Raw genomic sequence first — 27213 nt, forward strand, 5'->3', positions numbered from 1 at the left:
AACACATTTGACAAATATTATGTAAAACTAAATCTAAAAAGGAAGTTGTAACTTCTTTTATAAGTTTCTTTGATGTTACAAAAACAAGAATTTTCGAACAGTGGCTTTTCGAGTTTTGAATATTTATGCATTTGTTTTTGATTTGATTTACATATTTATAACAGATATGACTAAAAAAAATCTACAACAGGAAGTATTCCTAGGCAGTCACCCATCTAAGTACTAACTTCCCCCAACAAGGCTTAACTTTGGTGATCAGACGAGAACCAGTGCTTTACTTGTGGTTTGGTCGTAGCTAAAAGTTAATGTGAAAAAAGGGTTTTCTACTTTACATTATGTATAACATAGTTGTAAACATGAGTAGTAAGTTCTATTTTATTGAAGAATTAAAAGAACTGGGTTATTTAGAATGTATTTGGAACGTCTCATCAATATCAAATTAGAATAAAATTTTAGCGAAATTTAAGGTGTATAGAAAGTTTTGTTTAGTTTTATACATATTTTGAATTATGATAAAAATGTGAACATTTTACACTCTGGATGCTTTCATTTTGGAATACTAATGCATAATTTATGTATTTATTTTAATGATCAATATTTCTTATTTTGTTAGAAGTATCTAAAAATCAATATTCCACGGTAGTCAGCCCTCCTACTACTTTATTTCCGGAATAAGGCTTATTTTTCTTGATTTGATAAAGAACTATTTTTCTTTTTGCAGTATGCTGGTAGGTATTTGATAAAGTAAGAAAGAAGTGTTTTAAGGTTTACATTATTTATAAAATACTATTAAGCATGAGTTTGAATTTGTCTTTTATCGATGAAAAAAATTAATTGTTGAATATTTATTTGAATTATCCAATTAATAACACATTTGACAAATATTATGTAAAACTAAATCTGAAAAGGAAGTTGTAACTTTTATAAGTTTCTTTGATGTTACAAAACAAGAATGTTTTGAACAGTGGCTTTTTGAGTTTTGAATATTTATGCATTTGTTTTTGATTTGATTTACATATTTATAACAGATATGACTCAAAAAAATCTACAACAGGAAGTATTCCTAGGCAGTCACCCATCTAAGTACTAACTTCCCCCAACAAGGCTTAACTTTGGTGATCAGACGAGAACCAGTGCTTTACTTGTGGTTTGGTCGTAGCTAAAAGTTAATGTGAAAAAAGGGTTTTCTACTTTACATTATGTATAACATAGTTGTAAACATGAGTAGTAAGTTCTATTTTATCGAAGAATTAAAAAACTAGGTTATTTAGAATGTATTTGGAACGTCTCATCAATATCAAATTAGAATAAAATTTTAGCGAAATTTAAGGTGTATAGAAACTTTTGTTTAGTTTTATACATATTTTGCATTATGATTAAAATGTGAACATTTTACACTGTGGATGCTTTCATTTTGGTATACTAATGCATAACTTATGTATTTATTTTAATGATCAATATTTCTTATTTTGTTAGAAGTATCTAAAAATCAATATTCCACGGTAGTCAGCCCTCCTACTACTTTATTTCCGGAATAAGGCTTATTTTTCTTGATTTGATAAAGAACTATTTTTCTTTTTGCAGTATGCTGGTAGGTATTTGATAAAGTAAGAAAGAAGTGTTTTAAGGTTTACATTATTTATAAAATACTATTAAGCATGAGTTTGAATTTGTCTTTTATCGATGAAAAAAATTAATTGTTGAGTATTTATTTGAATTATCCAATTAATAACACATTTGACAAATATTATGTAAAACTAAATCTAAAAAGGAAGTTGTAACTTCTTTTATAAGTTTCTTTGATGTTACAAAAACAAGAATGTTTCGAACAGTGGCTTTTCGAGTTTTGAATATTTATGCATTTGTTTTTGATTTTTGATTTACATATTTATAACAGATATGACTCAAAAAAGTCTACAACAGGAAGTATTCCTAGGCAGTCACCCATCTAAGTACTAACTTCCCCCAACAAGGCTTAACTTTGGTGATCAGACGAGAACCAGTGCTTTACTTGTGGTTTGGTCATAGCTAAAAGTTAATGTGAAAAAGGGTTTTCTACTTTACATTATGTATAACATAGTTGTAAACATGAGTAGTAAGTTCTATTTTATCGAAGAATTAAAAACTGGGTTATTTAGAATGTATTTGGAACGTCTCATCAATATCAAATTAGAATAAAATTTTAGCGAAATTTAAGGTGTATAGAAACTTTTGTTTAGTTTTATACATATTTTGCATTATGATAAAAATGTGAACATTTTACACTGTGGATGCTTTCATTTTGGTATACTAATGCATAACTTATGTATTTATTTTAATGATCAATATTTCTTATTTTGTTAGAAGTATCTAAAAATCAATATTCCACGGTAGTCAGCCCTCCTACTACTTTATTTCCGAATAAGGCTTATTTTTGTTGATTTGATAAAGAACTATTTTTCTTTTGCAGTATGCTGGTAGGTATTTAAAGTAAGAAAGAAGTGTTTTAAGGTTTACATTATTTATAAAATACTATTAAGCATGAGTTTGAATTTGTCTTTTATCGATGAAAAATTAATTGTTGAATAATTATTTGAATTATCAATTAATAACACATTTGACAAATATTATGTAAAACTAAATCTAAAAAGGAAGTTGTAACTTCTTTTATAAGTTTCTTTGATGTTACAAAAACAAGAATGTTTTGAACAGTGGCTTTTTGAGTTTTGAATATTTATGCATTTGTTTTTGATTTGATTTACATATTTATAACAGATATGACTCAAAAAAATCTACAACAGGAAGTATTCCTAGGCAGTCACCCATCTAAGTACTAACTTCCCCCAACAAGGCTTAACTTTGGTGATCAGACGAGAACCAGTGCTTTACTTGTGGTTTGGTCGTAGCTAAAAGTTAATGTGAAAAAAGGGTTTTCTACTTTACATTATGTATAACATAGTTGTAAACATGAGTAGTAAGTTCTATTTTATCGAAGAATTAAAAACTGGGTTATTTAGAATGTATTTGGAACGTCTCATCAATATCAAATTAGAATAAAATTTTAGCGAAATTTAAGGTGTATAGAAACTTTTGTTTAGTTTTATACATATTTTGCATTATGATAAAATGTGAACATTTTACACTGGATGCTTTCATTTTGGTATACTAATGCATAACTTATGTATTTATTTTAATGATCAATATTTCTTATTTTGTTAGAAGTATCTAAAAATCAATATTCCACGGTAGTCAGCCCTCCTACTACTTTATTTCCGGAATAAGGCTTATTTTTCTTGATTTGATAAAGAACTATTTTTTTTTTGCAGTATGCTGGTAGGTATTTGATAAAGTAAGAAAGAAGTGTTTTAAGGTTTACATTATTTATAAAATACTATTAAGCATGAGTTTGAATTTGTCTTTTATCGATGAAAAAATTAATTGTTGAATAATTATTTGAATTATCCAATTAATAAGACATTTGACAAATATTATGTAAAACTAAATCTAAAAGGAAGTTGTAACTTCTTTTATAAGTTTCTTTGATGTTACAAAACAAGAATGTTTGAACAGTGGCTTTTGAGTTTTGAATATTTATGCATTTGTTTTGATTTGATTTACATATTTATAACAGATATGACTCAAAAATCTACAACAGGAAGTATTCCTAGGCAGTCACCCATCTAAGTACTAACTTCCCCCAACAAGGCTTAACTTTGGTGATCAGACGAGAACCAGTGCTTTACTTGTGGTTTGGTCGTAGCTAAAAGTTAATGTGAAAAAGGGTTTTCTACTTTACATTATGTATAACATAGTTGTAAACATGAGTAGTAAGTTCTATTTTATCGAAGAATTAAAAAACTGGGTTATTTAGAATGTATTTGGAACGTCTCATCAATATCAAATTAGAATAAAATTTTAGCGAAATTTAAGGTGTATAGAAACTTTTGTTTAGTTTTATACATATTTTGCATTATGATAAAAATGTGAACATTTTACACTGTGGATGCTTTCATTTTGGTATACTAATGCATAACTTATGTATTTATTTTAATGATCAATATTTCTTATTTTGTTAGAAGTATCTAAAAATCAATATTCCACGGTAGTCAGCCCTCCTACTACTTTATTTCGGAATAAGGCTTATTTTTCTTGATTTGATAAAGAACTATTTTTCTTTTGCAGTATGCTGGTAGGTATTTGATAAAGTAAGAAAGAAGTGTTTTAAGGTTTACATTATTTATAAAATACTATTAAGGATGACTTTGAATTTGTCTTTTATCGATGAAAAATTAATTGTTGAATAATTATTTGAATTATCCAATTAATAACACATTTGACAAATATTATGTAAAACTAAATCTAAAAATGAAGTTGTAACTTCTTTTATAAGTTTCTTTGATGTTACAAAACAAGAATGTTTCGAACAGTGGCTTTTCGAGTTTTGAATATTTATGCATTTGTTTTTGATTTGATTTACATATTTATAACAGATATGACTCAAAAAAATCTACAACAGGAAGTATTCCTAGGCAGTCACCCATCTAAGTACTAACTTCCCCCAACAAGGCTTAACTTTGGTGATCAGACGAGAACCAGTGCTTTACTTGTGGTTTGGTCGTAGCTAAAAGTTAATGTGAAAAAAGGGTTTTCTACTTTACATTATGTATAACATAGTTGTAAACATGAGTAGTAAGTTCTATTTTATCGAAGAATTAAAAAACTGGGTTATTTAGAATGTATTTGGAACGTCTCATCAATATCAAATTAGAATAAAATTTTAGCGAAATTTAAGGTGTATAGAAACTTTTGTTTAGTTTTATACATATTTTGCATTATGATAAAAATGTGAACATTTTACACTGTGGATGCTTTCATTTTGGTATACTAATGCATAACTTATGTATTTATTTTAATGATCAATATTTCTTATTTTGTTAGAAGTATCTAAAAATCAATATTCCACGGTAGTCAGCCCTCCTACTACTTTATTTCCGAATAAGGCTTATTTTTCTTGATTTGATAAAGAACTATTTTTCTTTTGCAGTATGCTGGTAGGTATTTGATAAAGTAAGAAAGAAGTGTTTTAAGGTTTACATTATTTATAAAATACTATTAAGGATGACTTTGAATTTGTCTTTTATCGATGAAAAAATTAATTGTTGAATAATTATTTGAATTATCCAATTAATAACACATTTGACAAATATTATGTAAAACTAAATCTAAAAATGAAGTTGTAACTTCTTTTACAAGTTTCTTTGATGTTACAAAAACAAGAATGTTTTGAACAGTGGCTTTTCGAGTTTTGAATATTTATGCATTTGTTTTTGATTTGATTTACATATTTATTACAGATATGACTCAAAAAAATCTACAACAGGAAGTAGGCAGTCACCCATCTAAGTACTAACTTCCCCCAACAAGGCTTAACTTTGGTGATCAGACGAGAACCAGTGCTTTACTTGTGGTTTGGTCATAGCTAAAAGTTAATGTGAAAAAAGGGTTTTCTACTTTACATTATGTATAACATAGTTGTAAACATGAGTAGTAAGTTCTATTTTATCGAAGAATTAAAAACTGGGTTATTTAGAATGTATTTGGAACGTCTCATCAATATCAAATTAGAATAAAATTTTAGCGAAATTTAAGGTGTATAGAAACTTTTGTTTAGTTTTATACATATTTTGCATTATGATAAAAATGTGAACATTTTACACTGTGGATGCTTTCATTTTGGTATACTAATGCATAACTTATGTATTTATTTTAATGATCAATATTTCTTATTTTGTTAGAAGTATCTAAAAATCAATATTCCACGGTAGTCAGCCCTCCTACTACTTTATTTCGAATAAGGCTTATTTTTCTTGATTTGATAAAGAACTATTTTTCTTTTGCAGTATGCTGGTAGGTATTTGATAAAGTAAGAAAGAAGTGTTTTAAGGTTTACATTATTTATAAAATACTATTAAGGATGACTTTGAATTTGTCTTTTATCGATGAAAAAAATTAATTGTTGAATAATTATTTGAATTATCCAATTAATAACACATTTGACAAATATTATGTAAAACTAAATCTAAAAATGAAGTTGTAACTTCTTTTACAAGTTTCTTTGATGTTACAAAAACAAGAATGTTTCGAACAGTGGCTTTTCGAGTTTTGAATATTTATGCATTTGTTTTTGATTTGATTTACATATTTATAACAGATATGACTCAAAAAAATCTACAACAGGAAGTATTCCTAGGCAGTCACCCATCTAAGTACTAACTTCCCCCAACAAGGCTTAACTTTGGTGATCAGACGAGAACCAGTGCTTTACTTGTGGTTTGGTCGTAGCTAAAAGTTAATGTGAAAAAAGGGTTTTCTACTTTACATTATGTATAACATAGTTGTAAACATGAGTAGTAAGTTCTATTTTATCGAAGAATTAAAAAACTGGGTTATTTAGAATGTATTTGGAACGTCTCATCAATATCAAATTAGAATAAAATTTTAGCGAAATTTAAGGTGTATAGAAACTTTTGTTTAGTTTTATACATATTTTGCATTATGATAAAAATGTGAACATTTTACACTGTGGATGCTTTCATTTTGGTATACTAATGCATAACTTATGTATTTATTTTAATGATCAATATTTCTTATTTTGTTAGAAGTATCTAAAAATCAATATTCCACGGTAGTCAGCCCTCCTACTACTTTATTTCCGGAATAAGGCTTATTTTTCTTGATTTGATAAAGAACTATTTTTCTTTTTGCAGTATGCTGGTAGGTATTTGATAAAGTAAGAAAGAAGTGTTTTAAGGTTTACATTATTTATAAAATACTATTAAGGATGACTTTGAATTTGTCTTTTATCGATGAAAAAATTAATTGTTGAATAATTATTTGAATTATCAATTAATAAGACATTTGACAAATATTATGTAAAACTAAATCTAAAATGAAGTTGTAACTTCTTTTATAAGTTTCTTTGATGTTACAAAACAAGAATGTTTCGAACAGTGGCTTTTCGAGTTTTGAATATTTATGCATTTGTTTTGATTTGATTTACATATTTATAACAGATATGACTCAAAAAAGTCTACAACAGGAAGTATTCCTAGGCAGTCACCCATCTAAGTACTAACTTCCCCCAACAAGGCTTAACTTTGGTGATCAGACGAGAACCAGTGCTTTACTTGTGGTTTGGTCGTAGCTAAAAGTTAATGTGAAAAAGGGTTTTCTACTTTACATTATGTATAACATAGTTGTAAACATGAGTAGTAAGTTCTATTTTATCGAAGAATTAAAAAACTGGGTTATTTAGAATGTATTTGGAACGTCTCATCAATATCAAATTAGAATAAAATTTTAGCGAAATTTAAGGTGTATAGAAACTTTTGTTTAGTTTTATACATATTTTGCATTATGATAAAATGTGAACATTTTACACTGTGGATGCTTTCATTTTGGTATACTAATGCATAACTTATGTATTTATTTTAATGATCAATATTTCTTATTTTGTTAGAAGTATCTAAAAATCAATATTCCACGGTAGTCAGCCCTCCTACTACTTTATTTCCGAATAAGGCTTATTTTTCTTGATTTGATAAAGAACTATTTTTCTTTTGCAGTATGCTGGTAGGTATTTGATAAAGTAAGAAAGAAGTGTTTTAAGGTTTACATTATTTATAAAATACTATTAAGGATGACTTTGAATTTGTCTTTTATCGATGAAAAATTAATTGTTGAATAATTATTTGAATTATCCAATTAATAAGACATTTGACAAATATTATGTAAAACTAAATCTAAAAATGAAGTTGTAACTTCTTTTATAAGTTTCTTTGATGTTACAAAACAAGAATGTTTCGAACAGTGGCTTTTCGAGTTTTGAATATTTATGCATTTGTTTTGATTTGATTTACATATTTATAACAGATATGACTCAAAAAAGTCTACAACAGGAAGTATTCCTAGGCAGTCACCCATCTAAGTACTAACTTCCCCCAACAAGGCTTAACTTTGGTGATCAGACGAGAACCAGTGCTTTACTTGTGGTTTGGTCGTAGCTAAAAGTTAATGTGAAAAAGGGTTTTCTACTTTACATTATGTATAACATAGTTGTAAACATGAGTAGTAAGTTCTATTTTATCGAAGAATTAAAAAACTGGGTTATTTAGAATGTATTTGGAACGTCTCATCAATATCAAATTAGAATAAAATTTTAGCGAAATTTAAGGTGTATAGAAACTTTTGTTTAGTTTTATACATATTTTGCATTATGATAAAATGTGAACATTTTACACTGTGGATGCTTTCATTTTGGTATACTAATGCATAACTTATGTATTTATTTTAATGATCAATATTTCTTATTTTGTTAGAAGTATCTAAAATCAATATTCCACGGTAGTCAGCCCTCCTACTACTTTATTTCCGAATAAGGCTTATTTTTCTTGATTTGATAAAGAACTATTTTTCTTTTGCAGTATGCTGGTAGGTATTTGATAAAGTAAGAAAGAAGTGTTTTAAGGTTTACATTATTTATAAAATACTATTAAGGATGACTTTGAATTTGTCTTTTATCGATGAAAAATTAATTGTTGAATAATTATTTGAATTATTCAATTAATAAGACATTTGACAAATATTATGTAAAACTAAATCTAAAATGAAGTTGTAACTTCTTTTACAAGTTTCTTTGATGTTACAAAACAAGAATGTTTCGAACAGTGGCTTTTCGAGTTTTGAATATTTATGCATTTGTTTTTATTTGATTTACATATTTATAACAGATATGACTCAAAAATCTACAACAGGAAGTATTCCTAGGCAGTCACCCATCTAAGTACTAACTTCCCCCAACAAGGCTTAACTTTGGTGATCAGACGAGAACCAGTGCTTTACTTGTGGTTTGGTCGTAGCTAAAAGTTAATGTGAAAAAGGGTTTTCTACTTTACATTATGTATAACATAGTTGTAAACATGAGTAGTAAGTTCTATTTTATCGAAGAATTAAAAAACTGGGTTATTTAGAATGTATTTGGAACGTCTCATCAATATCAAATTAGAATAAAATTTTAGCGAAATTTAAGGTGTATAGAAACTTTTGTTTAGTTTTATACATATTTTGCATTATGATAAAATGTGAACATTTTACACTGTGGATGCTTTCATTTTGGTATACTAATGCATAACTTATGTATTTATTTTAATGATCAATATTTCTTATTTTGTTAGAAGTATCTAAAAATCAATATTCCACGGTAGTCAGCCCTCCTACTACTTTATTTCCGAATAAGGCTTATTTTTGTTGATTTGATAAAGAACTATTTTTCTTTTGCAGTATGCTGGTAGGTATTTGATAAAGTAAGAAAGAAGTGTTTTAAGGTTTACATTATTTATAAAATACTATTAAGGATGACTTTGAATTTGTCTTTTATCGATGAAAAAATTAATTGTTGAATAATTATTTGAATTATCCAATTAATAAGACATTTGACAAATATTATGTAAAACTAAATCTAAAAATGAAGTTGTAACTTCTTTTAAGTTTCTTTGATGTTACAAAACAAGAATGTTTCGAACAGTGGCTTTTCGAGTTTTGAATATTTATGCATTTGTTTTGATTTGATTTACATATTTATAACAGATATGACTCAAAAAAATCTACAACAGGAAGTATTCCTAGGCAGTCACCCATCTAAGTACTAACTTCCCCCAACAAGGCTTAACTTTGGTGATCAGACGAGAACCAGTGCTTTACTTGTGGTTTGGTCGTAGCTAAAAGTTAATGTGAAAAAAGGGTTTTCTACTTTACATTATGTATAACATAGTTGTAAACATGAGTAGTAAGTTCTATTTTATCGAAGAATTAAAAAACTGGGTTATTTAGAATGTATTTGGAACGTCTCATCAATATCAAATTAGAATAAAATTTTAGCGAAATTTAAGGTGTATAGAAACTTTTGTTTAGTTTTATACATATTTTGCATTATGATAAAAATGTGAACATTTTACACTGTGGATGCTTTCATTTTGGTATACTAATGCATAACTTATGTATTTATTTTAATGATCAATATTTCTTATTTTGTTAGAAGTATCTAAAAATCAATATTCCACGGTAGTCAGCCCTCCTACTACTTTATTTCCGGAATAAGGCTTATTTTTCTTGATTTGATAAAGAACTATTTTTCTTTTTGCAGTATGCTGGTAGGTATTTGATAAAGTAAGAAAGAAGTGTTTTAAGGTTTACATTATTTATAAAATACTATTAAGGATGACTTTGAATTTGTCTTTTATCGATGAAAAAAATTAATTGTTGAATAATTATTTGAATTATCCAATTAATAAGACATTTGACAAATATTATGTAAAACTAAATCTAAAAATGAAGTTGTAACTTCTTTTATAAGTTTCTTTGATGTTACAAAACAAGAATGTTTCGAACAGTGGCTTTTCGAGTTTTGAATATTTATGCATTTGTTTTGATTTGATTTACATATTTATAACAGATATGACTCAAAAAAATCTACAACAGGAAGTATTCCTAGGCAGTCACCCATCTAAGTACTAACTTCCCCCAACAAGGCTTAACTTTGGTGATCAGACGAGAACCAGTGCTTTACTTGTGGTTTGGTCGTAGCTAAAAGTTAATGTGAAAAAGGGTTTTCTACTTTACATTATGTATAACATAGTTGTAAACATGAGTAGTAAGTTCTATTTTATCGAAGAATTAAAAAACTGGGTTATTTAGAATGTATTTGGAACGTCTCATCAATATCAAATTAGAATAAAATTTTAGCGAAATTTAAGGTGTATAGAAACTTTTGTTTAGTTTTATACATATTTTGCATTATGATAAAAATGTGAACATTTTACACTGTGGATGCTTTCATTTTGGTATACTAATGCATAACTTATGTATTTATTTTAATGATCAATATTTCTTATTTTGTTAGAAGTATCTAAAAATCAATATTCCACGGTAGTCAGCCCTCCTACTACTTTATTTCGGAATAAGGCTTATTTTTGTTGATTTGATAAAGAACTATTTTTCTTTTGCAGTATGCTGGTAGGTATTTGATAAAGTAAGAAAGAAGTGTTTTAAGGTTTACATTATTTATAAAATACTATTAAGGATGACTTTGAATTTGTCTTTTATCGATGAAAAAAATTAATTGTTGAATAATTATTTGAATTATCCAATTAATAACACATTTGACAAATATTATGTAAAACTAAATCTAAAAAGGAAGTTGTAACTTCTTTTATAAGTTTCTTTGATGTTACAAAACAAGAATGTTTGAACAGTGGCTTTTGAGTTTTGAATATTTATGCATTTGTTTTGATTTGATTTACATATTTATAACAGATATGACTCAAAAATCTACAACAGGAAGTATTCCTAGGCAGTCACCCATCTAAGTACTAACTTCCCCCAACAAGGCTTAACTTTGGTGATCAGACGAGAACCAGTGCTTTACTTGTGGTTTGGTCGTAGCTAAAAGTTAATGTGAAAAAGGGTTTTCTACTTTACATTATGTATAACATAGTTGTAAACATGAGTAGTAAGTTCTATTTTATCGAAGAATTAAAAAACTGGGTTATTTAGAATGTATTTGGAACGTCTCATCAATATCAAATTAGAATAAAATTTTAGCGAAATTTAAGGTGTATAGAAACTTTTGTTTAGTTTTATACATATTTTGCATTATGATAAAAATGTGAACATTTTACACTGTGGATGCTTTCATTTTGGTATACTAATGCATAACTTATGTATTTATTTTAATGATCAATATTTCTTATTTTGTTAGAAGTATCTAAAAATCAATATTCCACGGTAGTCAGCCCTCCTACTACTTTATTTCCGAATAAGGCTTATTTTTCTTGATTTGATAAAGAACTATTTTTCTTTTGCAGTATGCTGGTAGGTATTTGATAAAGTAAGAAAGAAGTGTTTTAAGGTTTACATTATTTATAAAATACTATTAAGGATGACTTTGAATTTGTCTTTTATCGATGAAAAAATTAATTGTTGAATAATTATTTGAATTATCAATTAATAACACATTTGACAAATATTATGTAAAACTAAATCTAAAATGAAGTTGTAACTTCTTTTACAAGTTTCTTTGATGTTACAAAACAAGAATGTTTCGAACAGTGGCTTTTCGAGTTTTGAATATTTATGCATTTGTTTTGATTTGATTTACATATTTATAACAGATATGACTCAAAAAAATCTACAACAGGAAGTATTCCTAGGCAGTCACCCATCTAAGTACTAACTTCCCCCAACAAGGCTTAACTTTGGTGATCAGACGAGAACCAGTGCTTTACTTGTGGTTTGGTCGTAGCTAAAAGTTAATGTGAAAAAGGGTTTTCTACTTTACATTATGTATAACATAGTTGTAAACATGAGTAGTAAGTTCTATTTTATCGAAGAATTAAAAAACTGGGTTATTTAGAATGTATTTGGAACGTCTCATCAATATCAAATTAGAATAAAATTTTAGCGAAATTTAAGGTGTATAGAAACTTTTGTTTAGTTTTATACATATTTTGCATTATGATAAAAATGTGAACATTTTACACTGTGGATGCTTTCATTTTGGTATACTAATGCATAACTTATGTATTTATTTTAATGATCAATATTTCTTATTTTGTTAGAAGTATCTAAAAATCAATATTCCACGGTAGTCAGCCCTCCTACTACTTTATTTCCGAATAAGGCTTATTTTTGTTGATTTGATAAAGAACTATTTTTCTTTTGCAGTATGCTGGTAGGTATTTGATAAAGTAAGAAAGAAGTGTTTTAAGGTTTACATTATTTATAAAATACTATTAAGGATGACTTTGAATTTGTCTTTTATCGATGAAAAAAATTAATTGTTGAATAATTATTTGAATTATCCAATTAATAACACATTTGACAAATATTATGTAAAACTAAATCTAAAAATGAAGTTGTAACTTCTTTTACAAGTTTCTTTGATGTTACAAAACAAGAATGTTTCGAACAGTGGCTTTTCGAGTTTTGAATATTTATGCATTTGTTTTGATTTGATTTACATATTTATAACAGATATGACTCAAAAAAATCTACAACAGGAAGTATTCCTAGGCAGTCACCCATCTAAGTACTAACTTCCCCCAACAAGGCTTAACTTTGGTGATCAGACGAGAACCAGTGCTTTACTTGTGGTTTGGTCGTAGCTAAAAGTTAATGTGAAAAAGGGTTTTCTACTTTACATTATGTATAACATAGTTGTAAACATGAGTAGTAAGTTCTATTTTATCGAAGAATTAAAAAACTGGGTTATTTAGAATGTATTTGGAACGTCTCATCAATATCAAATTAGAATAAAATTTTAGCGAAATTTAAGGTGTATAGAAACTTTTGTTTAGTTTTATACATATTTTGCATTATGATAAAAATGTGAACATTTTACACTGTGGATGCTTTCATTTTGGTATACTAATGCATAACTTATGTATTTATTTTAATGATCAATATTTCTTATTTTGTTAGAAGTATCTAAAAATCAATATTCCACGGTAGTCAGCCCTCCTACTACTTTATTTCGGAATAAGGCTTATTTTTCTTGATTTGATAAAGAACTATTTTTCTTTTGCAGTATGCTGGTAGGTATTTGATAAAGTAAGAAAGAAGTGTTTTAAGGTTTACATTATTTATAAAATACTATTAAGGATGACTTTGAATTTGTCTTTTATCGATGAAAAAATTAATTGTTGAATAATTATTTGAATTATCCAATTAATAAGACATTTGACAAATATTATGTAAAACTAAATCTAAAAATGAAGTTGTAACTTCTTTTATAAGTTTCTTTGATGTTACAAAACAAGAATGTTTCGAACAGTGGCTTTTCGAGTTTTGAATATTTATGCATTTGTTTTGATTTGATTTACATATTTATAACAGATATGACTCAAAAAAATCTACAACAGGAAGTATTCCTAGGCAGTCACCCATCTAAGTACTAACTTCCCCCAACAAGGCTTAACTTTGGTGATCAGACGAGAACCAGTGCTTTACTTGTGGTTTGGTCGTAGCTAAAAGTTAATGTGAAAAAGGGTTTTCTACTTTACATTATGTATAACATAGTTGTAAACATGAGTAGTAAGTTCTATTTTATCGAAGAATTAAAAAACTGGGTTATTTAGAATGTATTTGGAACGTCTCATCAATATCAAATTAGAATAAAATTTTAGCGAAATTTAAGGTGTATAGAAACTTTTGTTTAGTTTTATACATATTTTGCATTATGATAAAAATGTGAACATTTTACACTGTGGATGCTTTCATTTTGGTATACTAATGCATAACTTATGTATTTATTTTAATGATCAATATTTCTTATTTTGTTAGAAGTATCTAAAAATCAATATTCCACGGTAGTCAGCCCTCCTACTACTTTATTTCCGAATAAGGCTTATTTTTCTTGATTTGATAAAGAACTATTTTTCTTTTGCAGTATGCTGGTAGGTATTTGATAAAGTAAGAAAGAAGTGTTTTAAGGTTTACATTATTTATAAAATACTATTAAGGATGACTTTGAATTTGTCTTTTATCGATGAAAAAATTAATTGTTGAATAATTATTTGAATTATCCAATTAATAAGACATTTGACAAATATTATGTAAAACTAAATCTAAAAATGAAGTTGTAACTTCTTTTATAAGTTTCTTTGATGTTACAAAACAAGAATGTTTCGAACAGTGGCTTTTCGAGTTTTGAATATTTATGCATTTGTTTTGATTTGATTTACATATTTATAACAGATATGACTCAAAAATCTACAACAGGAAGTATTCCTAGGCAGTCACCCATCTAAGTACTAACTTCCCCCAACAAGGCTTAACTTTGGTGATCAGACGAGAACCAGTGCTTTACTTGTGGTTTGGTCGTAGCTAAAAGTTAATGTGAAAAAGGGTTTTCTACTTTACATTATGTATAACATAGTTGTAAACATGAGTAGTAAGTTCTATTTTATCGAAGAATTAAAAAACTGGGTTATTTAGAATGTATTTGGAACGTCTCATCAATATCAAATTAGAATAAAATTTTAGCGAAATTTAAGGTGTATAGAAACTTTTGTTTAGTTTTATACATATTTTGCATTATGATAAAAATGTGAACATTTTACACTGTGGATGCTTTCATTTTGGTATACTAATGCATAACTTATGTATTTATTTTAATGATCAATATTTCTTATTTTGTTAGAAGTATCTAAAAATCAATATTCCACGGTAGTCAGCCCTCCTACTACTTTATTTCCGAATAAGGCTTATTTTTCTTGATTTGATAAAGAACTATTTTTCTTTTGCAGTATGCTGGTAGGTATTTGATAAAGTAAGAAAGAAGTGTTTTAAGGTTTACATTATTTATAAAATACTATTAAGGATGACTTTGAATTTGTCTTTTATCGATGAAAAAAATTAATTGTTGAATAATTATTTGAATTATCCAATTAATAAGACATTTGACAAATATTATGTAAAACTAAATCTAAAAATGAAGTTGTAACTTCTTTTATAAGTTTCTTTGATGTTACAAAACAAGAATGTTTCGAACAGTGGCTTTTCGAGTTTTGAATATTTATGCATTTGTTTTTGATTTGATTTACATATTTATAACAGATATGACTCAAAAAAATCTACAACAGGAAGTATTCCTAGGCAGTCACCCATCTAAGTACTAACTTCCCCCAACAAGGCTTAACTTTGGTGATCAGACGAGAACCAGTGCTTTACTTGTGGTTTGGTCGTAGCTAAAAGTTAATGTGAAAAAGGGTTTTCTACTTTACATTATGTATAACATAGTTGTAAACATGAGTAGTAAGTTCTATTTTATCGAAGAATTAAAAACTGGGTTATTTAGAATGTATTTGGAACGTCTCATCAATATCAAATTAGAATAAAATTTTAGCGAAATTTAAGGTGTATAGAAACTTTTGTTTAGTTTTATACATATTTTGCATTATGATAAAAATGTGAACATTTTACACTGTGGATGCTTTCATTTTGGTATACTAATGCATAACTTATGTATTTATTTTAATGATCAATATTTCTTATTTTGTTAGAAGTATCTAAAATCAATATTCCACGGTAGTCAGCCCTCCTACTACTTTATTTCCGAATAAGGCTTATTTTTCTTGATTTGATAAAGAACTATTTTTCTTTTGCAGTATGCTGGTAGGTATTTGATAAAGTAAGAAAGAAGTGTTTTAAGGTTTACATTATTTATAAAATACTATTAAGGATGACTTTGAATTTGTCTTTTATCGATGAAAAAATTAATTGTTGAATAATTATTTGAATTATCCAATTAATAAGACATTTGACAAATATTATGTAAAACTAAATCTAAAATGAAGTTGTAACTTCTTTTATAAGTTTCTTTGATGTTACAAAACAAGAATGTTTCGAACAGTGGCTTTTCGAGTTTTGAATATTTATGCATTTGTTTTGATTTGATTTACATATTTATAACAGATATGACTCAAAAAAATCTACAACAGGAAGTATTCCTAGGCAGTCACCCATCTAAGTACTAACTTCCCCCAACAAGGCTTAACTTTGGTGATCAGACGAGAACCAGTGCTTTACTTGTGGTTTGGTCGTAGCTAAAAGTTAATGTGAAAAAGGGTTTTCTACTTTACATTATGTATAACATAGTTGTAAACATGAGTAGTAAGTTCTATTTTATCGAAGAATTTAAAAACTGGGTTATTTAGAATGTATTTGGAACGTCTCATCAATATCAAATTAGAATAAAATTTTAGCGAAATTTAAGGTGTATAGAAACTTTTGTTTAGTTTTATACATATTTTGCATTATGATAAAAATGTGAACATTTTACACTGTGGATGCTTTCATTTTGGTATACTAATGCATAACTTATGTATTTATTTTAATGATCAATATTTCTTATTTTGTTAGAAGTATCTAAAAATCAATATTCCACGGTAGTCAGCCCTCCTACTACTTTATTTCCGAATAAGGCTTATTTTTCTTGATTTGATAAAGAACTATTTTTCTTTTGCAGTATGCTGGTAGGTATTTGATAAAGTAAGAAAGAAGTGTTTTAAGGTTTACATTATTTATAAAATACTATTAAGGATGACTTTGAATTTGTCTTTTATCGATGAAAAAATTAATTGTTGAATAATTATTTGAATTATCCAATTAATAAGACATTTGACAAATATTATGTAAAACTAAATCTAAAATGAAGTTGTAACTTCTTTTATAAGTTTCTTTGATGTTACAAAACAAGAATGTTTCGAACAGTGGCTTTTCGAGTTTTGAATATTTATGCATTTGTTTTGATTTGATTTACATATTTATAACAGATATGACTCAAAAAATCTACAACAGGAAGTATTCCTAGGCAGTCACCCATCTAAGTACTAACTTCCCCCAACAAGGCTTAACTTTGGTGATCAGACGAGAACCAGTGCTTTACTTGTGGTTTGGTCGTAGCTAAAAGTTAATGTGAAAAAGGGTTTTCTACTTTACATTATGTATAACATAGTTGTAAACATGAGTAGTAAGTTCTATTTTATCGAAGAATTAAAAAACTGGGTTATTTAGAATGTATTTGGAACGTCTCATCAATATCAAATTAGAATAAAATTTTAGCGAAATTTAAGGTGTATAGAAACTTTTGTTTAGTTTTATACATATTTTGCATTATGATAAAAATGTGAACATTTTACACTGTGGATGCTTTCATTTTGGTATACTAATGCATAACTTATGTATTTATTTTAATGATCAATATTTCTTATTTTGTTAGAAGTATCTAAAAATCAATATTCCACGGTAGTCAGCCCTCCTACTACTTTATTTCCGAATAAGGCTTATTTTTCTTGATTTGATAAAGAACTATTTTTCTTTTGCAGTATGCTGGTAGGTATTTGATAAAGTAAGAAAGAAGTGTTTTAAGGTTTACATTATTTATAAAATACTATTAAGGATGACTTTGAATTTGTCTTTTATCGATGAAAAAATTAATTGTTGAATAATTATTTGAATTATTCAATTAATAAGACATTTGACAAATATTATGTAAAACTAAATCTAAAAATGAAGTTGTAACTTCTTTTATAAGTTTCTTTGATGTTACAAAACAAGAATGTTTCGAACAGTGGCTTTTCGAGTTTTGAATATTTATGCATTTGTTTTGATTTGATTTACATATTTATAACAGATATGACTCAAAAAATCTACAACAGGAAGTATTCCTAGGCAGTCACCCATCTAAGTACTAACTTCCCCCAACAAGGCTTAACTTTGGTGATCAGACGAGAACCAGTGCTTTACTTGTGGTTTGGTCGTAGCTAAAAGTTAATGTGAAAAAGGGTTTTCTACTTTACATTATGTATAACATAGTTGTAAACATGAGTAGTAAGTTCTATTTTATCGAAGAATTAAAAACTGGGTTATTTAGAATGTATTTGGAACGTCTCATCAATATCAAATTAGAATAAAATTTTAGCGAAATTTAAGGTGTATAGAAACTTTTGTTTAGTTTTATACATATTTTGCATTATGATAAAAATGTGAACATTTTACACTGTGGATGCTTTCATTTTGGTATACTAATGCATAACTTATGTATTTATTTTAATGATCAATATTTCTTATTTTGTTAGAAGTATCTAAAATCAATATTCCACGGTAGTCAGCCCTCCTACTACTTTATTTCGGAATAAGGCTTATTTTTCTTGATTTGATAAAGAACTATTTTTCTTTTGCAGTATGCTGGTAGGTATTTGATAAAGTAAGAAAGAAGTGTTTTAAGGTTTACATTATTTATAAAATACTATTAAGGATGACTTTGAATTTGTCTTTTATCGATGAAAAAAATTAATTGTTGAATAATTATTTGAATTATCCAATTAATAACACATTTGACAAATATTATGTAAAACTAAATCTAAAATGAAGTTGTAACTTCTTTTATAAGTTTCTTTGATGTTACAAAACAAGAATGTTTCGAACAGTGGCTTTTCGAGTTTTGAATATTTATGCATTTGTTTTGATTTGATTTACATATTTATAACAGATATGACTCAAAAAAATCTACAACAGGAAGTATTCCTAGGCAGTCACCCATCTAAGTACTAACTTCCCCCAACAAGGCTTAACTTTGGTGATCAGACGAGAACCAGTGCTTTACTTGTGGTTTGGTCGTAGCTAAAAGTTAATGTGAAAAAGGGTTTTCTACTTTACATTATGTATAACATAGTTGTAAACATGAGTAGTAAGTTCTATTTTATCGAAGAATTAAAAAACTGGGTTATTTAGAATGTATTTGGAACGTCTCATCAATATCAAATTAGAATAAAATTTTAGCGAAATTTAAGGTGTATAGAAACTTTTGTTTAGTTTTATACATATTTTGCATTATGATAAAAATGTGAACATTTTACACTGTGGATGCTTTCATTTTGGTATACTAATGCATAACTTATGTATTTATTTTAATGATCAATATTTCTTATTTTGTTAGAAGTATCTAAAAATCAATATTCCACGGTAGTCAGCCCTCCTACTACTTTATTTCCGAATAAGGCTTATTTTTCTTGATTTGATAAAGAACTATTTTTCTTTTGCAGTATGCTGGTAGGTATTTGATAAAGTAAGAAAGAAGTGTTTTAAGGTTTACATTATTTATAAAATACTATTAAGGATGACTTTGAATTTGTCTTTTATCGATGAAAAAATTAATTGTTGAATAATTATTTGAATTATTCAATTAATAAGACATTTGACAAATATTATGTAAAACTAAATCTAAAATGAAGTTGTAACTTCTTTTATAAGTTTCTTTGATGTTACAAAACAAGAATGTTTCGAACAGTGGCTTTTCGAGTTTTGAATATTTATGCATTTGTTTTGATTTGATTTACATATTTATAACAGATATGACTCAAAAAAGTCTACAACAGGAAGTATTCCTAGGCAGTCACCCATCTAAGTACTAACTTCCCCCAACAAGGCTTAACTTTGGTGATCAGACGAGAACCAGTGCTTTACTTGTGGTTTGGTCGTAGCTAAAAGTTAATGTGAAAAAGGGTTTTCTACTTTACATTATGTATAACATAGTTGTAAACATGAGTAGTAAGTTCTATTTTATCGAAGAATTAAAAACTGGGTTATTTAGAATGTATTTGGAACGTCTCATCAATATCAAATTAGAATAAAATTTTAGCGAAATTTAAGGTGTATAGAAACTTTTGTTTAGTTTTATACATATTTTGCATTATGATAAAAATGTGAACATTTTACACTGTGGATGCTTTCATTTTGGTATACTAATGCATAACTTATGTATTTATTTTAATGATCAATATTTCTTATTTTGTTAGAAGTATCTAAAATCAATATTCCACGGTAGTCAGCCCTCCTACTACTTTATTTCCGAATAAGGCTTATTTTTCTTGATTTGATAAAGAACTATTTTTCTTTTGCAGTATGCTGGTAGGTATTTGATAAAGTAAGAAAGAAGTGTTTTAAGGTTTACATTATTTATAAAATACTATTAAGGATGACTTTGAATTTGTCTTTTATCGATGAAAAAATTAATTGTTGAATAATTATTTGAATTATCCAATTAATAAGACATTTGACAAATATTATGTAAAACTAAATCTAAAATGAAGTTGTAACTTCTTTTATAAGTTTCTTTGATGTTACAAAAACAAGAATGTTTCGAACAGTGGCTTTTCGAGTTTTGAATATTTATGCATTTGTTTTGATTTGATTTACATATTTATAACAGATATGACTCAAAAAAATCTACAACAGGAAGTATTCCTAGGCAGTCACCCATCTAAGTACTAACTTCCCCCAACAAGGCTTAACTTTGGTGATCAGACGAGAACCAGTGCTTTACTTGTGGTTTGGTCGTAGCTAAAAGTTAATGTGAAAAAGGGTTTTCTACTTTACATTATGTATAACATAGTTGTAAACATGAGTAGTAAGTTCTATTTTATCGAAGAATTAAAAACTGGGTTATTTAGAATGTATTTGGAACGTCTCATCAATATCAAATTAGAATAAAATTTTAGCGAAATTTAAGGTGTATAGAAACTTTTGTTTAGTTTTATACATATTTTGCATTATGATAAAAATGTGAACATTTTACACTGTGGATGCTTTCATTTTGGTATACTAATGCATAACTTATGTATTTATTTTAATGATCAATATTTCTTATTTTGTTAGAAGTATCTAAAATCAATATTCCACGGTAGTCAGCCCTCCTACTACTTTATTTCCGAATAAGGCTTATTTTTCTTGATTTGATAAAGAACTATTTTTCTTTTGCAGTATGCTGGTAGGTATTTGATAAAGTAAGAAAGAAGTGTTTTAAGGTTTACATTATTTATAAAATACTATTAAGGATGACTTTGAATTTGTCTTTTATCGATGAAAAAATTAATTGTTGAATAATTATTTGAATTATCCAATTAATAAGACATTTGACAAATATTATGTAAAACTAAATCTAAAAATGAAGTTGTAACTTCTTTTATAAGTTTCTTTGATGTTACAAAACAAGAATGTTTCGAACAGTGGCTTTTCGAGTTTTGAATATTTATGCATTTGTTTTGATTTGATTTACATATTTATAACAGATATGACTCAAAAAAATCTACAACAGGAAGTATTCCTAGGCAGTCACCCATCTAAGTACTAACTTCCCCCAACAAGGCTTAACTTTGGTGATCAGACGAGAACCAGTGCTTTACTTGTGGTTTGGTCGTAGCTAAAAGTTAATGTGAAAAAGGGTTTTCTACTTTACATTATGTATAACATAGTTGTAAACATGAGTAGTAAGTTCTATTTTATCGAAGAATTAAAAAACTGGGTTATTTAGAATGTATTTGGAACGTCTCATCAATATCAAATTAGAATAAAATTTTAGCGAAATTTAAGGTGTATAGAAACTTTTGTTTAGTTTTATACATATTTTGCATTATGATAAAAATGTGAACATTTTACACTGTGGATGCTTTCATTTTGGTATACTAATGCATAACTTATGTATTTATTTTAATGATCAATATTTCTTATTTTGTTAGAAGTATCTAAAAATCAATATTCCACGGTAGTCAGCCCTCCTACTACTTTATTTCCGGAATAAGGCTTATTTTTCTTGATTTGATAAAGAACTATTTTTCTTTTTGCAGTATGCTGGTAGGTATTTGATAAAGTAAGAAAGAAGTGTTTTAAGGTTTACATTATTTATAAAATACTATTAAGGATGACTTTGAATTTGTCTTTTATCGATGAAAAAAATTAATTGTTGAATAATTATTTGAATTATCCAATTAATAAGACATTTGACAAATATTATGTAAAACTAAATCTAAAAAGGAAGTTGTAACTTCTTTTATAAGTTTCTTTGATGTTACAAAACAAGAATGTTTCGAACAGTGGCTTTTCGAGTTTTGAATATTTATGCATTTGTTTTTGATTTGATTTACATATTTATAACAGATATGACTCAAAAAAATCTACAACAGGAAGTATTCCTAGGCAGTCACCCATCTAAGTACTAACTTCCCCCAACAAGGCTTAACTTTGGTGATCAGACGAGAACCAGTGCTTTACTTGTGGTTTGGTCGTAGCTAAAAGTTAATGTGAAAAAGGGTTTTCTACTTTACATTATGTATAACATAGTTGTAAACATGAGTAGTAAGTTCTATTTTATCGAAGAAATTAAAAACTGGGTTATTTAGAATGTATTTGGAACGTCTCATCAATATCAAATTAGAATAAAATTTTAGCGAAATTTAAGGTGTATAGAAACTTTTGTTTAGTTTTATACATATTTTGCATTATGATAAAAATGTGAACATTTTACACTGTGGATGCTTTCATTTTGGTATACTAATGCATAACTTATGTATTTATTTTAATGATCAATATTTCTTATTTTGTTAGAAGTATCTAAAATCAATATTCCACGGTAGTCAGCCCTCCTACTACTTTATTTCCGAATAAGGCTTATTTTTCTTGATTTGATAAAGAACTATTTTTCTTTTGCAGTATGCTGGTAGGTATTTGATAAAGTAAGAAAGAAGTGTTTTAAGGTTTACATTATTTATAAAATACTATTAAGGATGACTTTGAATTTGTCTTTTATCGATGAAAAAATTAATTGTTGAATAATTATTTGAATTATCCAATTAATAAGACATTTGACAAATATTATGTAAAACTAAATCTAAAATGAAGTTGTAACTTCTTTTATAAGTTTCTTTGATGTTACAAAACAAGAATGTTTCGAACAGTGGCTTTTCGAGTTTTGAATATTTATGCATTTGTTTTGATTTGATTTACATATTTATAACAGATATGACTCAAAAAATCTACAACAGGAAGTATTCCTAGGCAGTCACCCATCTAAGTACTAACTTCCCCCAACAAGGCTTAACTTTGGTGATCAGACGAGAACCAGTGCTTTACTTGTGGTTTGGTCGTAGCTAAAAGTTAATGTGAAAAAGGGTTTTCTACTTTACATTATGTATAACATAGTTGTAAACATGAGTAGTAAGTTCTATTTTATCGAAGAATTAAAAACTGGGTTATTTAGAATGTATTTGGAACGTCTCATCAATATCAAATTAGAATAAAATTTTAGCGAAATTTAAGGTGTATAGAAACTTTTGTTTAGTTTTATACATATTTTGCATTATGATAAAAATGTGAACATTTTACACTGTGGATGCTTTCATTTTGGTATACTAATGCATAACTTATGTATTTATTTTAATGATCAATATTTCTTATTTTGTTAGAAGTATCTAAAATCAATATTCCACGGTAGTCAGCCCTCCTACTACTTTATTTCCGGAATAAGGCTTATTTTTCTTGATTTGATAAAGAACTATTTTTCTTTTGCAGTATGCTGGTAGGTATTTGATAAAGTAAGAAAGAAGTGTTTTAAGGTTTACATTATTTATAAAATACTATTAAGGATGACTTTGAATTTGTCTTTTATCGATGAAAAAATTAATTGTTGAATAATTATTTGAATTATCCAATTAATAAGACATTTGACAAATATTATGTAAAACTAAATCTAAAATGAAGTTGTAACTTCTTTTATAAGTTTCTTTGATGTTACAAAACAAGAATGTTTCGAACAGTGGCTTTTCGAGTTTTGAATATTTATGCATTTGTTTTTGATTTGATTTACATATTTATAACAGATATGACTCAAAAAAATCTACAACAGGAAGTATTCCTAGGCAGTCACCCATCTAAGTACTAACTTCCCCCAACAAGGCTTAACTTTGGTGATCAGACGAGAACCAGTGCTTTACTTGTGGTTTGGTCGTAGCTAAAAGTTAATGTGAAAAAGGGTTTTCTACTTTACATTATGTATAACATAGTTGTAAACATGAGTAGTAAGTTCTATTTTATCGAAGAATTAAAAAACTGGGTTATTTAGAATGTATTTGGAACGTCTCATCAATATCAAATTAGAATAAAATTTTAGCGAAATTTAAGGTGTATAGAAACTTTTGTTTAGTTTTATACATATTTTGCATTATGATAAAAATGTGAACATTTTACACTGTGGATGCTTTCATTTTGGTATACTAATGCATAACTTATGTATTTATTTTAATGATCAATATTTCTTATTTTGTTAGAAGTATCTAAAAATCAATATTCCACGGTAGTCAGCCCTCCTACTACTTTATTTCCGAATAAGGCTTATTTTTCTTGATTTGATAAAGAACTATTTTTCTTTTGCAGTATGCTGGTAGGTATTTGATAAAGTAAGAAAGAAGTGTTTTAAGGTTTACATTATTTATAAAATACTATTAAGGATGACTTTGAATTTGTCTTTTATCGATGAAAAAATTAATTGTTGAATAATTATTTGAATTATCCAATTAATAAGACATTTGACAAATATTATGTAAAACTAAATCTAAAAATGAAGTTGTAACTTCTTTTATAAGTTTCTTTGATGTTACAAAACAAGAATGTTTCGAACAGTGGCTTTTCGAGTTTTGAATATTTATGCATTTGTTTTGATTTGATTTACATATTTATAACAGATATGACTCAAAAAAGTCTACAACAGGAAGTATTCCTAGGCAGTCACCCATCTAAGTACTAACTTCCCCCAACAAGGCTTAACTTTGGTGATCAGACGAGAACCAGTGCTTTACTTGTGGTTTGGTCGTAGCTAAAAGTTAATGTGAAAAAGGGTTTTCTACTTTACATTATGTATAACATAGTTGTAAACATGAGTAGTAAGTTCTATTTTATCGAAGAATTAAAAACTGGGTTATTTAGAATGTATTTGGAACGTCTCATCAATATCAAATTAGAATAAAATTTTAGCGAAATTTAAGGTGTATAGAAACTTTTGTTTAGTTTTATACATATTTTGCATTATGATAAAAATGTGAACATTTTACACTGTGGATGCTTTCATTTTGGTATACTAATGCATAACTTATGTATTTATTTTAATGATCAATATTTCTTATTTTGTTAGAAGTATCTAAAATCAATATTCCACGGTAGTCAGCCCTCCTACTACTTTATTTCCGAATAAGGCTTATTTTTCTTGATTTGATAAAGAACTATTTTTCTTTTGCAGTATGCTGGTAGGTATTTGATAAAGTAAGAAAGAAGTGTTTTAAGGTTTACATTATTTATAAAATACTATTAAGGATGACTTTGAATTTGTCTTTTATCGATGAAAAAAATTAATTGTTGAATAATTATTTGAATTATCCAATTAATAACACATTTGACAAATATTATGTAAAACTAAATCTAAAAATGAAGTTGTAACTTCTTTTATAAGTTTCTTTGATGTTACAAAACAAGAATGTTTCGAACAGTGGCTTTTCGAGTTTTGAATATTTATGCATTTGTTTTGATTTGATTTACATATTTATAACAGATATGACTCAAAAATCTACAACAGGAAGTATTCCTAGGCAGTCACCCATCTAAGTACTAACTTCCCCCAACAAGGCTTAACTTTGGTGATCAGACGAGAACCAGTGCTTTACTTGTGGTTTGGTCGTAGCTAAAAGTTAATGTGAAAAAGGGTTTTCTACTTTACATTATGTATAACATAGTTGTAAACATGAGTAGTAAGTTCTATTTTATCGAAGAATTAAAAACTGGGTTATTTAGAATGTATTTGGAACGTCTCATCAATATCAAATTAGAATAAAATTTTAGCGAAATTTAAGGTGTATAGAAACTTTTGTTTAGTTTTATACATATTTTGCATTATGATAAAAATGTGAACATTTTACACTGTGGATGCTTTCATTTTGGTATACTAATGCATAACTTATGTATTTATTTTAATGATCAATATTTCTTATTTTGTTAGAAGTATCTAAAATCAATATTCCACGGTAGTCAGCCCTCCTACTACTTTATTTCCGAATAAGGCTTATTTTTCTTGATTTGATAAAGAACTATTTTTCTTTTGCAGTATGCTGGTAGGTATTTGATAAAGTAAGAAAGAAGTGTTTTAAGGTTTACATTATTTATAAAATACTATTAAGGATGACTTTGAATTTGTCTTTTATCGATGAAAAAATTAATTGTTGAATAATTATTTGAATTATCCAATTAATAAGACATTTGACAAATATTATGTAAAACTAAATCTAAAATGAAGTTGTAACTTCTTTTATAAGTTTCTTTGATGTTACAAAACAAGAATGTTTCGAACAGTGGCTTTTCGAGTTTTGAATATTTATGCATTTGTTTTGATTTGATTTACATATTTATAACAGATATGACTCAAAAAAATCTACAACAGGAAGTATTCCTAGGCAGTCACCCATCTAAGTACTAACTTCCCCCAACAAGGCTTAACTTTGGTGATCAGACGAGAACCAGTGCTTTACTTGTGGTTTGGTCGTAGCTAAAAGTTAATGTGAAAAAGGGTTTTCTACTTTACATTATGTATAACATAGTTGTAAACATGAGTAGTAAGTTCTATTTTATCGAAGAATTAAAAAACTGGGTTATTTAGAATGTATTTGGAACGTCTCATCAATATCAAATTAGAATAAAATTTTAGCGAAATTTAAGGTGTATAGAAACTTTTGTTTAGTTTTATACATATTTTGCATTATGATAAAAATGTGAACATTTTACACTGTGGATGCTTTCATTTTG

The 27213-nt window shown here is 27.1% G+C and overlaps 31 non-coding genes and 1 pseudogene across 31 annotated transcripts; all 32 read right to left on the reverse strand.

Moving 5' to 3' along the window:
* Positions 1-178: 178 nt before the first annotated feature.
* LOC124458637 lies at positions 179-297 on the reverse strand. Its single transcript, XR_006953327.1, has one exon. It is a non-coding gene; the product is annotated as a 5S ribosomal RNA (ribosomal RNA).
* A 745-nt stretch (positions 298-1042) lies between these two features.
* LOC124458639 lies at positions 1043-1161 on the reverse strand. Its single transcript, XR_006953329.1, has one exon. It is a non-coding gene; the product is annotated as a 5S ribosomal RNA (ribosomal RNA).
* A 750-nt stretch (positions 1162-1911) lies between these two features.
* LOC124458606 lies at positions 1912-2030 on the reverse strand. Its single transcript, XR_006953317.1, has one exon. It is a non-coding gene; the product is annotated as a 5S ribosomal RNA (ribosomal RNA).
* Positions 2031-2768: 738 nt separating this feature from the next.
* LOC124458640 lies at positions 2769-2887 on the reverse strand. Its single transcript, XR_006953330.1, has one exon. It is a non-coding gene; the product is annotated as a 5S ribosomal RNA (ribosomal RNA).
* Positions 2888-3622: 735 nt separating this feature from the next.
* LOC124458641 lies at positions 3623-3741 on the reverse strand. The gene has a single exon (XR_006953331.1). It is a non-coding gene; the product is annotated as a 5S ribosomal RNA (ribosomal RNA).
* Positions 3742-4483: 742 nt separating this feature from the next.
* Positions 4484-4602, reverse strand: LOC124458642. The gene has a single exon (XR_006953332.1). It is a non-coding gene; the product is annotated as a 5S ribosomal RNA (ribosomal RNA).
* Positions 4603-5347: 745 nt separating this feature from the next.
* LOC124458633 lies at positions 5348-5460 on the reverse strand (annotated as a pseudogene).
* Positions 5461-6204: 744 nt separating this feature from the next.
* Positions 6205-6323, reverse strand: LOC124458643. The gene has a single exon (XR_006953333.1). It is a non-coding gene; the product is annotated as a 5S ribosomal RNA (ribosomal RNA).
* A 743-nt stretch (positions 6324-7066) lies between these two features.
* LOC124458591 lies at positions 7067-7185 on the reverse strand. The gene has a single exon (XR_006953303.1). It is a non-coding gene; the product is annotated as a 5S ribosomal RNA (ribosomal RNA).
* A 740-nt stretch (positions 7186-7925) lies between these two features.
* On the reverse strand, positions 7926-8044 carry LOC124458592. The gene has a single exon (XR_006953304.1). It is a non-coding gene; the product is annotated as a 5S ribosomal RNA (ribosomal RNA).
* A 736-nt stretch (positions 8045-8780) lies between these two features.
* On the reverse strand, positions 8781-8899 carry LOC124458645. The gene has a single exon (XR_006953334.1). It is a non-coding gene; the product is annotated as a 5S ribosomal RNA (ribosomal RNA).
* A 739-nt stretch (positions 8900-9638) lies between these two features.
* On the reverse strand, positions 9639-9757 carry LOC124458646. Its single transcript, XR_006953335.1, has one exon. It is a non-coding gene; the product is annotated as a 5S ribosomal RNA (ribosomal RNA).
* A 746-nt stretch (positions 9758-10503) lies between these two features.
* On the reverse strand, positions 10504-10622 carry LOC124458647. Its single transcript, XR_006953336.1, has one exon. It is a non-coding gene; the product is annotated as a 5S ribosomal RNA (ribosomal RNA).
* Positions 10623-11361: 739 nt separating this feature from the next.
* LOC124458648 lies at positions 11362-11480 on the reverse strand. The gene has a single exon (XR_006953337.1). It is a non-coding gene; the product is annotated as a 5S ribosomal RNA (ribosomal RNA).
* A 740-nt stretch (positions 11481-12220) lies between these two features.
* Positions 12221-12339, reverse strand: LOC124458649. The gene has a single exon (XR_006953338.1). It is a non-coding gene; the product is annotated as a 5S ribosomal RNA (ribosomal RNA).
* A 743-nt stretch (positions 12340-13082) lies between these two features.
* On the reverse strand, positions 13083-13201 carry LOC124458651. Its single transcript, XR_006953340.1, has one exon. It is a non-coding gene; the product is annotated as a 5S ribosomal RNA (ribosomal RNA).
* Positions 13202-13943: 742 nt separating this feature from the next.
* On the reverse strand, positions 13944-14062 carry LOC124458652. The gene has a single exon (XR_006953341.1). It is a non-coding gene; the product is annotated as a 5S ribosomal RNA (ribosomal RNA).
* A 740-nt stretch (positions 14063-14802) lies between these two features.
* Positions 14803-14921, reverse strand: LOC124458653. The gene has a single exon (XR_006953342.1). It is a non-coding gene; the product is annotated as a 5S ribosomal RNA (ribosomal RNA).
* Positions 14922-15665: 744 nt separating this feature from the next.
* LOC124458654 lies at positions 15666-15784 on the reverse strand. Its single transcript, XR_006953343.1, has one exon. It is a non-coding gene; the product is annotated as a 5S ribosomal RNA (ribosomal RNA).
* Positions 15785-16523: 739 nt separating this feature from the next.
* LOC124458655 lies at positions 16524-16642 on the reverse strand. The gene has a single exon (XR_006953344.1). It is a non-coding gene; the product is annotated as a 5S ribosomal RNA (ribosomal RNA).
* A 740-nt stretch (positions 16643-17382) lies between these two features.
* Positions 17383-17501, reverse strand: LOC124458656. Its single transcript, XR_006953345.1, has one exon. It is a non-coding gene; the product is annotated as a 5S ribosomal RNA (ribosomal RNA).
* Positions 17502-18242: 741 nt separating this feature from the next.
* Positions 18243-18361, reverse strand: LOC124458657. The gene has a single exon (XR_006953346.1). It is a non-coding gene; the product is annotated as a 5S ribosomal RNA (ribosomal RNA).
* A 740-nt stretch (positions 18362-19101) lies between these two features.
* On the reverse strand, positions 19102-19220 carry LOC124458658. The gene has a single exon (XR_006953347.1). It is a non-coding gene; the product is annotated as a 5S ribosomal RNA (ribosomal RNA).
* A 741-nt stretch (positions 19221-19961) lies between these two features.
* LOC124458593 lies at positions 19962-20080 on the reverse strand. Its single transcript, XR_006953305.1, has one exon. It is a non-coding gene; the product is annotated as a 5S ribosomal RNA (ribosomal RNA).
* Positions 20081-20820: 740 nt separating this feature from the next.
* LOC124458659 lies at positions 20821-20939 on the reverse strand. The gene has a single exon (XR_006953348.1). It is a non-coding gene; the product is annotated as a 5S ribosomal RNA (ribosomal RNA).
* Positions 20940-21679: 740 nt separating this feature from the next.
* Positions 21680-21798, reverse strand: LOC124458661. Its single transcript, XR_006953349.1, has one exon. It is a non-coding gene; the product is annotated as a 5S ribosomal RNA (ribosomal RNA).
* Positions 21799-22544: 746 nt separating this feature from the next.
* On the reverse strand, positions 22545-22663 carry LOC124458663. The gene has a single exon (XR_006953351.1). It is a non-coding gene; the product is annotated as a 5S ribosomal RNA (ribosomal RNA).
* Positions 22664-23402: 739 nt separating this feature from the next.
* On the reverse strand, positions 23403-23521 carry LOC124458664. Its single transcript, XR_006953352.1, has one exon. It is a non-coding gene; the product is annotated as a 5S ribosomal RNA (ribosomal RNA).
* Positions 23522-24262: 741 nt separating this feature from the next.
* On the reverse strand, positions 24263-24381 carry LOC124458665. Its single transcript, XR_006953353.1, has one exon. It is a non-coding gene; the product is annotated as a 5S ribosomal RNA (ribosomal RNA).
* A 742-nt stretch (positions 24382-25123) lies between these two features.
* LOC124458594 lies at positions 25124-25242 on the reverse strand. Its single transcript, XR_006953306.1, has one exon. It is a non-coding gene; the product is annotated as a 5S ribosomal RNA (ribosomal RNA).
* Positions 25243-25981: 739 nt separating this feature from the next.
* Positions 25982-26100, reverse strand: LOC124458666. The gene has a single exon (XR_006953354.1). It is a non-coding gene; the product is annotated as a 5S ribosomal RNA (ribosomal RNA).
* A 739-nt stretch (positions 26101-26839) lies between these two features.
* LOC124458667 lies at positions 26840-26958 on the reverse strand. Its single transcript, XR_006953355.1, has one exon. It is a non-coding gene; the product is annotated as a 5S ribosomal RNA (ribosomal RNA).
* Between the last annotated feature and the right edge of the window lie 255 nt (positions 26959-27213).

The sequence above is a fragment of the Xenia sp. Carnegie-2017 genome, unplaced genomic scaffold, assembly GCF_021976095.1.
Source record: "Xenia sp. Carnegie-2017 unplaced genomic scaffold, XeniaSp_v1 HiC_scaffold_6, whole genome shotgun sequence".
NCBI classification, from domain to species: domain Eukaryota; kingdom Metazoa; phylum Cnidaria; class Anthozoa; order Malacalcyonacea; family Xeniidae; genus Xenia; species Xenia sp. Carnegie-2017.